This window comes from Macaca mulatta, chromosome 4 (genome assembly GCF_049350105.2).
Source record: "Macaca mulatta isolate MMU2019108-1 chromosome 4, T2T-MMU8v2.0, whole genome shotgun sequence".
Taxonomy (NCBI): domain Eukaryota; kingdom Metazoa; phylum Chordata; class Mammalia; order Primates; family Cercopithecidae; genus Macaca; species Macaca mulatta.
Genome location: NC_133409.1, coordinates 31,418,471 through 31,428,307, shown reverse-complemented (window position 1 = coordinate 31,428,307; position 9,837 = coordinate 31,418,471). Strand labels below are relative to the sequence as shown.

Sequence of the window (9,837 nt, the reverse complement as noted above, 5' to 3'; positions counted from 1 at the left end):
GAGATGACTATGAATAACCATACAACAAAATGGAAAATCTATAGGAAAAGAAAAAAATCCCTGGACATATACAACCTAACAAGATTGAACCAGGAAGAAATACAAAACCTGGACAGATCAATAAGAATATTGAGATTGAACCTGTAATAAAAAGTCTCCCATTTCACTCTGTAGTCCATCTTGAGTTAATTTTTGTATAAAGTGTAAGAAAGGGGTTGATATGGTTTGGCCAGGTCCCCACCCAAATCTCATCTTGAAGAGTAGCTCCCATAATTCCCAAGTGTCATGGGAGGGGTCCAGTGGGAAGTAACTGAATCATGGGAGCAGGTCCCCATGCTGTTCTCGTGATAGTGAATAAGTCTCATGAGATCTGGTGATTTAATAAAGGGGAGTTCCTCTACACACATTCTCTTGTCTGCCACCATGTAAGATATGCCTTTGCTCCTCCTACATCTTCCACCTTGATTGTGAGACCTCCCCAGCCATATGAAACTGAGAGTCCATTAAATCTCTTTTTCTTTATAAATTACCCAGTCTTGAGTATGTCTTTATTAGCAGCTGAGAACAGACTAACACAGGGGTCTAATTTCAATTTTCTGCATATGACTAGCCAGTTTTCCCAGCACCATTTATTAATTTCAACTTTCTGCATATGGCTACCCAGTTCTCCCAGCACCATTTATTAAATAGGGAATCTTTTCCCCATTGCTTGTAAAACCCAAAACTATAAAAACTCTGAAGAAAATCTAGGCAAATACCACTTAGGACATAAGCACAGGCAAAGATTTCATGATGAAAACACCAAAAGCAATTGCAACAAAAATAAAAACTGACAAAGGGAATCTAATTAAACTAAAGAGCTTCAGCATAGCAAAAAACCTCTCAGAGTGAACAGACAACCTACAGAATGGGAAAAAATTTTTACAATCTACTCATCTGACAAAGGTCTAATATCAAGAGTCTACAAGTAACTTAAACAAATTTACAAGAATAAAACAAACAACCTCCTCTTTTTCCGGCTGGAACCATGGATGGTGCGGAAGAGGAGAAGAAGGTTCCTGCTGTGCCAGAAACCCTTAAGAAAAAGCGAAGGAATTTCGCAGAGCTGAAGATCAAGCGCCTGAGAAAGAAGTTTGCCCAAAAGATGCTTCGAAAGGCAAGGAGGAAGCTTATCTATGAGAAAGCGAAGCACTATCACAAGGAATATAGGCAGATGTACAGAACTGAAACTCGAATGGCGAGGATGGCAAGAAAAGCTGGCAACTTCTATGTACCTGCTGAACGCAAATTGGCATTTGTCATCAGCATCAGAGGTATCAATGGTGTGAGCCCAAAGGTCCGAAAGGTATTGCAGCTTCTGCGCCTTCGTCAAATCTTCAGTGGAACCTTTGTGAAGCTCAACAAGGCTTCAGTTAACATGCTGAGGATTGTAGAGCCATATATTGCATGGGGGTACCCCAATCTGAAGTCAGTAAATGAGCTAATCTACAAGTGTGGTTATGGAAAAATCAATAAGAAGCGAATTGCTTTGACAGATAACGCTTTGATTGCTCGATCTCTTGGTAAATATGGCATCATCTGCATGGAGGATCTGATTCATGAGATCTATACTGTTGGAAAACGCTTCAAAGAGGCAAATAACTTCTTGTGGCCTTTCAAATTATCTTCTCCACGAGGTGGAATGAAGAAAAAGACCACCCATTTTGTAGAAGGTGGAGATGCTGGCAACAAGGAGGACCAGATCAACAGGCTTATTAGAAGAATGAACTAAGGTGTCTACCATGATTATTTTTCGAGTCTCGTCAGTTTAATAAACAGTACCTGCTCTCAAAAAAAAAAAAAAAAAAAAAAAAAAAAAAACACCTCATTAAAAAGTGGGCAAAGGACATGAACAGACACTTCTCAAAAGACATTCATGCAACCAAAAACACGAAAAAAGCTCAACATCACTGATCATTAAGGAAATGCAAATAAAAACCACAAAGAGATACCATCTCATGGCAGTCAGAATGGCAATTATTAAAAAGTCAAGAAACAACAGATGCTGGCAAGGTTGCGGAGAAAAAGGAATGCTTTTACACTATTGGTGGGAGTATGTAAATTAATTAAACCATTTTGGAAGACAGTGTGGTAATTCCTCAAAGATCTAGAAGTAGAAATACCATTTGACCCAGCCATCCCATTACTGAGCATATACCCAAGGGAAAATAAATAATTCTATTATAAAGATACATGCACACATATGTTCATTGCAGCACTATTCATAATAGCAAAGACATGAAATCAATCCAAATGCCCATCAAAAATAGACTGGATGAAGAAAATGTGGTACATATACACCATAGAATACTATGCAGCCATAAAAAGGAACTAGATCATGTCCTTTGCAGGGGCATGGATGGAGCTGGAAGCCATTATCCTCAGCAAACTTATGAAGAAACAGAAAACTATACACCACTTTGTTCTCACTTATAAGTGAGAGATGACCAACGAGAAAACATGAATACATAGTGGGGAACAAGACACACTGGGACCTGTTGGGGAGGTGGTGAGTATAGCATCAGAAAGAACAGCTAATGGATGCTGGGTTTAATACCTAGGTGATGGGAGTTGATCTGTACAGCAAACCACAATGGCAAACATTTACCTATGTAATAACCCTGTACATCCTGCACATGTACCCTGGAACTTAAAGTTGAAAAAAAGACTCCTAGCAAAGGAAAGCCCAGGACTGAATGGTTTCATTGCTGAATTCTATCACACTTTTTTTTTTTTTTTTCAAGATAGAGACTTGCTATGTCACCAAGGCTGGAGTGTAGTGTAGGGGTGCAATCTTGGCTCACTGCAACCTCCACCTCCTGGGTTCAAGCAATTTTCCTGCCTCAGCCTCCCAAGTAGCTGGAATTACAGGCACCCACCACCACGCCTGTCTAATTTTTGCATTTTTAGTAAAGATGGGGTTTCACCATATTGGCCAGGCAGGTCTCGAACTCCTGACCTTATGATCTGCCCGCCTCAGCCTCCCAAAGTGATGAGATTACAGGCATAAGCCACTGCACCTGGCCTATCAAACTTTTAAAAGAGAACCAACACCCATTCTTTTCAAACTATTTTTGAAAATTGAGGTGAAGGAAATTTTTTCAGTCTCTTTCTATGACACAAGCATTACTCTGATACCAAAACCAAATTAGAAAAAAAAAAAAGAAAGAAAGAAAAAGAAAGCACATACACGCATGAAAGAAAAAAATACAGTTCAATATCTTTGATGAACATAGATCAAAAAAACTCAATAAAATAATAGTATGAAATTCAACAACATATCAATAAGTTTATACACCATAATCAAGTGGGACTTATCTCAGGGAGCAGGGATGGTTTAACATTTACAAACAATAAATGTGATATATCACATCAACAGAACAAAGAAAAAAAGCCATATAATCCTCTCAATAGACACAAAAAACATTTGAGAAAATTAAACATCTCATCATAATAAAAACATTCAACAAGTTATATATAGAAAGAATGTACTTCAATGCAATTAAGGACATGTATGACAAACCCACAGCTAACGTTACGCTGAATAATAAAATGTTGAAAGCTTTTCCTCTAGGAACTAGAACCAGACGAGGATGCTCACTTTCACCACTCTTATTCAATATAATACTGAAAGTCCTAACCAGAGAAATAGGAAGTCAAGTTGTCCCTGACTGCAAATGGTATAATCTTATATATGGAAAAGCCTAAAGACTTCCCACAAAAATATCTTAGAATTGATAAGCAAAATCAACAAAGTTCCAAGATATAAAAATCAATGTACAAAAATCAGTAGCATTTCTATACACAAATAATGAACTAGGAGAAAAAGAAATCAAGAAACCATCCCATTTAAAACAGCTAAAAAATAACTTAGTAACAGACAATTAAGGAGATGAAAATTCTCTATAATGAAAACTGTAAAACACCAATTAAAGAAACTGAAGCAGACACACAAAAAATGAAAAGACAGCCAATGTTCACATATTACAAATTTTTTTTCTAATGATTATGCTACCAAAAGCAATAAACAGATTTAATGCAATCTCTATCAAAATATCAATGTCACTTGTCATGAAAATAAAAAAAAATCCATAAATTTGTGTGGAAGTAAAAAAGGCCTCAAATAGCCAAAGCAATTCTGAGGTAAAGAACAAAGCTGGAGGCATCACACTACTGTCTTCAAAATATACCACAAAACTATAGCAACCAAAACAGCAAGGTACTGGCATGGAAACAGAAACATAGGCCAATAAAACAGAATACAGAACCCAGAAATAAATCCATGTATCTACAACCAACTTAATTTTGAGAAAGGTGACAAGAACATATTAATATATTGAGAAAGGGATAGTCTTTTTAAAAAATGGTGCTGGGAAAACTGGATATTTATAGGCAGAAGAAAAAACTAGACTTCAATCTTTCACAATATACAAAACTCAACCAAAATTGAATACAGTCTTAAATGTAAGACCTAAAACTATAAATCTACTTGAAGAAAACAGGACATCAGTCTTATTCGACACCATAAGCACAGACAACAAAAACAAATATAGATAAATGAGACTATATCAAACTAAGAAGTTTCTGCACAGCAAAGGAAACAGTCAACAGAGTGAAAAGACAACCTGCAGAATAGGAGGAAATATTGGCAACGTATTTATCCAAGAAAAGATTAAAATTCAAACAAGAAATACAACTCAGTAACAACAACAACAAAAAAAAAACCCAAATGCTTTTAAAAATGCACCAATGAGCTGACTATACAGCTCTCAAAGAAAACATACAAATGGCCAATAGGTATACGAAAAATGCTTTACATCACTAACCAAGGAAATGCAAATCACAAACACAATATCATCTCACTGCAGTTAGAATGGCTATTATCAAAAAGACAAAAAAAAGCTTTTGGTGAGCATACAGTCTTCTTCTGGGATTCTTATACACTGTTGGTGGAAATGTTAAGTTATTACATCCATTAGGAAAAAAGTATGGAGGTTCCTCAAAAAACTACAAATAGAACTATCATATGTTTGAGCACTCTCACTACTGTTTATATATCCAAAAGAAAGAAAGAAAATCAGTATGTTGAAGAGTTATCTGCACTCCTGTGTTCACTGCAGCACTGTTCACAGCAGCCAGGTATGGAATCAATCTAAGTATCCATTAACAGATGAATGGAAAATTTCTTCCCAGAAGATTTTCAAAGATTTACTCAGATCCATTAGAAGAATTACTATGTCAACGCTAGCCTTATTCAATGTTTGTCTTAAATAATAACATATGAAAGCCAAAATTACTCCTTGATCCATGGGCTGCAGAATGGATATTGTGTTAGCAGGTATGTAAACAACATTAATCTTTTATATCTCTATCAGAGCTCTTGGATGACCAGGTAAATTGTCAGGGAGCAATAAGATTTTGAAAGGAATCTTTTCTGTGCAGTAGGTCTCAACACTGGGCTTAAAATACTCAGTAAACCATACTGTCAACAGATGTGTCATCATCCAGGCTTTGTTGTTCCATTTATAACAGCACAGCAAGAATAGATGTAGCATAGCTCTTAAGGGCCGTAGGATTTTTGGAACTGTAAATGAGCCTTGGATTCCATTTAAAGTCACCAGCTGTATTAGCCTCTAACAGAAGAGTCAGTCCGTCCTTGAAGTCAGGTATTATCTTCTCCTCTCTAGCTATGAAAGTCCTACATGGCATCTTCTTCCAATGTGAATCTATTTCATCTACATTGAAAATGTTTTGTTTAGTGTAACAACCTTCATCACTTATCTTGGCTAGATTTCAGGATAATTTGCTTCAGCTTCTCTATCAGCACTTACAGTTTCATCTTGTACTTCAGCTTCTATATCAACACTTACTGTTTTATCTTGTTCTTTGATGTTACAGAGATGTCTTATTTCCTTAAACCTCACGAATCAACCTATGCTAGTCTTCAAACTCTTCCTCTACAGCTTCTTTACCTCTCTGACTTCACTGAATTGAAGAGAGTTATAGCCTTGCTCTGGATTGGGCTTTAGCTTAAGAGAATGTTGTGGCTGCTTTTATCTATTCAGACCACTAAAATTTTCTGTATATCAGCAATATGGCTGTTTTGCTTCCTTGAACTTTTTAATTTCCTTCAAGAACTTTTCCTTTGCATTCATAATTTGGCTATTTAGTGCAAGAGGCCTAGTTTTCAGCTTATCTCAGCTTTCAACTTGCCTTCCTCACTAAAGCTTAATCATTTTTAGCTTTTGATTTAAAGTAAGAGATATGCAACTTCTCTTTTCCTTAAATACTTACAGCCCATTGTAAAGGTATTAATTGGCCTAATTTCAATATTGTTATGTCTCAGAGAATAAGGAGGCCCAAGGAGAGAGAAAGAAATGGGGAAACACTAAGTTGATTGATGTAGCAGTCAGAACGTATTTATTAAATTTGCCATCTTGTATGGACATAATTTGTGGTGTCCCAAAACAATTATGATAACAACAAAGATTTCTGATTACAGATCATCATAAAAGACATAATAATATTGTGCATGAAATACTGCAAGAATTATCAAAATGTGACACAGAGACATGAAATAAGCACACGCTCTTGAAAAAAATGGCATTGATAGACTTGCTCCACACAGGGTTGCCACAAACCTTTAATTTAAAACAATGCAATATCTGTGATACATGATAAAATGAAGCACAATAAAATAAGGTGAGCCTGTTTTGTACATGAATATTAATAGCAGCATTATTAATAATAGTCAAAAAGAGGAAATAAACGTTCATCAACTGACAAATGATAAATAAAATATGGTGTATCCATACAATAGAATATTATTCAGTATTAAAAAGAATGAAGTGTTGATATACCCTACGTTATGCACGAACCTTGCCAACATTATGCTAAATAAAGCAGTCACAAAGGACTATACATCAAATGATCCAATTTGTATAAAATGTCTAGGACAGGCAAATCCATAGAAAAAGAAACTAGATTGGTGGTTGCCTATGTCTGTAGATAAGTGGGTGGGCGGCTGGGTGGAAGAAAATAGAGAGTGACTGCTAATGGGTAAGGGGTTTATTTTGCTGTGATTAAGATATTCTAAAATTGATGATAGTGATTATTGTACAATAATGTGAAAATTTTATGGTATGTGAATTATATCTCAATAAATCTGTGAAAGAAGGAAGAAAGGAAGGAAGAAGAAGAAAGGGGAGAGGAAGGAAGGGAGGAGAGAGAATGGAGAAGAATGGAGGAAGGGGAGAGAAAAAGAGGAAATAAAAGGGGAAATGAAAAGAAAGAACAAAGAAAATAAAGGAAAGAGAGGGTAATCTAGATGGGAATATTTGTTGAAATAATTGCTCAATTTTCCTGTTAAAAATAGGTGTCAGATTTTGGCTTCTGCATAGGAAGTACAAAACTTACAATATCAAACCAACATTAAAAAACTGAGATATCTGTAAAATCTTAAACTAACTTAAACCTATCATGGAGTCCAGGTTCCAGGGCAATCAACTAACCTGAAAAGAAAATAGGTGCTGCCAACGAGAGGCTGCGACGAGGGCACTTGCTTACTGAGGGTTAACATGGGATGCATACGAAATGCTAAGAATAATTACGATAATTTTTTTAATGAATTGCTAAGAGTAAAGTGGGGACCAGCTGATAGTATAGAACACCTGGGAGACCCAGACATAAGAGGAATCCACTCTAACTCTCAGGTTCTTCTCCACAGAACTTATTAGGTTTTCACCAGAAAAACAGGACATAGTGAGGGAGAAAGAGAAGACTTCCTTTGTGGTACAGGGCTTGGCGACGGATTCAGCATCTGCTACAGGAAAAACCCAAATGCCCAACCCCAAATCCATCTCCTTTATCTCACATATGGAACAAAAGCCTTAAGCCACTGAGAGAAGGGCAACAAACTCTGTCACCCTCAAGGCACAAGTTTAAAAAATCCAACAGAGCAAGGCAAGGGAAAAAACAATTCCTCTGCTACTGTGGGAAATATCATTGGAAATCCCCGAAGATGAGGGGAGGGGAAGAATCACTTAGGATCCACTCCTAAGACTCAGTATCATAGCCCCCTACCTAAGACTGGCTAAAACAGAAAAACAGGACAATCCCATCCACCAACCACACCCACTTCACCAGGCTAGCAAGCATAAAGTAGCAAGTAGAAGCATGAGGAGGCAAGAGAGACACCCTCTTTGAAGCCCAAGTACAAAGGAAAAACCTAAAGTTGAGGTGGCACAGATATTGAAAAACCTTCTGGCAAACCAGCCTGCACTCTAAAAATAATGCTAGAGGAATCTGGACTGCAGCAATAACAAAACCTAAACCAAGCTCAATTGCTGGCTAAATTGATTCAACACCCTTTTCCTTCCCCAATTTTCAAGCATAGATAACTTTTTTTTTCTTTGAGAATATCTTAATTAAGTTTTAGTTCTTCAGACATGTAGCATTTAATCTTTTTTTTTTTTAATTATTATTATATTTAAGTTCTAGGGTACATGTGCATAACGTGCAGGTTTGTTACATATGTATACTTGTGCCATGTTGCTGTGCTGCACCCATCAACTCGTCAGCACCCATCAACTCGTCATTTACATGAGGTATAACTCCCAATGCAATCCCTGCCCGCTCCCCCCTCCCCATGATAGGCGCCGGTGTGTGATGTCCCCCTTCCCGAGTCCAAGTGATCTCATGGCCATACTGCCCAAGGTTATGTATAGATTCAATGCCATCGCCATCAAGCTACCAACGAGTTTCTTCACAGAATTGGAAAGAACTGCTTTAAAGTTCATATGGAACCAAAAAGAGCCCGCATCTCCAAGACAATCCTAACTCAAAAGAACAAAGCTGGAGGCATCACGCTACCTGACTTCAAACTATACTACAAGGCTACAGTAACCAAAACAGCATGGTACTGGTACCAAAACAAAGATATAGACCAATGGAACAGAACGGAGTCCTCAGAAATAATACCACACATCTACAGCCATCTGATCTTTGATAAACCTGAGAGAAACAAGAAATGGGGAAAGGATTCCCTATTTAATAAATGGTGCTGGGAAAATTGGCTAGCCATAAGGAGAAAGCTGAAACTGGATTCTTTCCTTACTCCTTATACGAAAATTAATTCAAGATGGATTAGAGACTTAAATGTTAGACCTAATACCATAAAAACCCTACAGGAACACCTAGGTAGTACCATTCAGGACATAGGCATGGGCAAAGACTTCATGTCTAAAACACCAAAAGCAACGGCAACAAAAGCCAAAATTGACAAATGGGATCTCATTAAACTAAAGAGCTTCTGCACAGCAAAAGAAACTACCATCAGAGTGAACAGGCAACCTACAGAATGGGAGAAAATTTTTGCAATCTACTCATCTGACAAAGGGCTAATATCCAGAACCTACAAAGAACTCAAACAAATTTACAAGAAAAAAACAAATGACCCCATTAAAAAGTGGGCAAAGGATATGAACAGACATTTCTCAAAAGAAGACATTCATACAGCCAACAGACACATGAAAAAATGCTCATCATCACTTGCCATCAAAGAAATGCAAATCAAAACCACAATGAGATACCATCTCACACCAGTTAGAATGGCGATCATTAAAAAGTCAGGAAACAACAGGTGCTGGAGAGGATGTGGAGAAATAGGAACACTTTTACACTGTTGGTGGGATTGTAAACTAGTTCAACCATTATGGAAAACAGCATGGCGGTTCCTCAAGGATCTAGAACTAGATGTACCATATGACCCAGCCATCCCATTACTGGGTATATACCCAA

General features: G+C 37.1%; 1 pseudogene across 1 annotated transcript; it reads left to right on the top strand.

Annotated features, from left to right (window-relative positions):
- The first annotated feature begins 1,006 nt into the window (after nucleotides 1-1,006).
- Nucleotides 1,007-1,856, top strand: LOC716075 (large ribosomal subunit protein uL30 pseudogene; annotated as a pseudogene). Its single transcript, XR_001444514.3, has one exon. The product of XR_001444514.3 is annotated as a large ribosomal subunit protein uL30 pseudogene (transcript).
- Nucleotides 1,857-9,837: the final 7,981 nt, after the last annotated feature.